This window comes from Rhinopithecus bieti, unplaced genomic scaffold, assembly GCF_001698545.2.
Source record: "Rhinopithecus bieti isolate Rb0 unplaced genomic scaffold, ASM169854v2 repeat_36862, whole genome shotgun sequence".
Lineage (NCBI taxonomy): Eukaryota > Metazoa > Chordata > Mammalia > Primates > Cercopithecidae > Rhinopithecus > Rhinopithecus bieti.
This window is the reverse complement of record NW_016840966.1, coordinates 1-726: the sequence shown is the minus strand read 5'-3', so window position 1 is coordinate 726 and position 726 is coordinate 1. Positions and strand designations below refer to the sequence as shown.

The window sequence follows — 726 nt, the reverse complement described above, 5'->3', positions numbered from 1 at the left end:
TTGTTGGCAACATCTAAAGCATTGTAATCAGGAGCCACTCGAACATATATCTTCTTCTCTCCATCAGGCCGAATCAGGATGTTGACCGTGGCCACATCCACGTCCCAGAGCTTCTTCACAGTCTGTTTGATCTGGTGCTTGTTGGCTTTAACATCGACAGTGAACACAAGCATGTTGTTGTCTTCTATCTTCTTCATGGCTGACTCAGTGGTCAGTGGAAACTTGTTGATAGCATGGTGGTCAAGCTTGTTTCTCCAGGGGGCGCTCTTCCCAGGATATCTGGGCTGTCTCCGGAGTCGCAGTGTCTTGGGACGCTGGAAGGTGGGTGAGGTGCAGATCTTCTTTTTTGGGGGGCCTGTGGACACATTTCAACACTGCCTTCTTGGCCTTTGCTTTGGCTTTGGCTTTAGGAGGGGCAGGAGCTTCCTTCTTCACTTTTGGTGCCATCTTGTGAAAAGCGAAAAACATTATTTCAATAATAAGTTTTTTACAGTAAATCTGCCTAATAGTAGTTTCCAAAATACTTTTGGTAATTTTTAACCTTAAAGTTAAGCTAACTAAAACATTTCCATTAAATATCTAGATCATTTATGAATAAGATACAATACTAAAACATTAATTACCGGACATAAGTAATTCAAGTTTATATACTTTTGGCTTCTTATTTTTACAGAGAAGCCAGATATTTTGGCCTGTTAATAAACATGTTTTTGCCTACCACACTGT

The 726-nt window shown here is 40.9% G+C and overlaps 1 pseudogene; it reads right to left on the bottom strand.

Moving 5' to 3' along the window:
• Positions 1 to 8: 8 nt before the first annotated feature.
• LOC108524972 (60S ribosomal protein L23a pseudogene) lies at positions 9 to 548 on the bottom strand (annotated as a pseudogene).
• Positions 549 to 726: the final 178 nt, after the last annotated feature.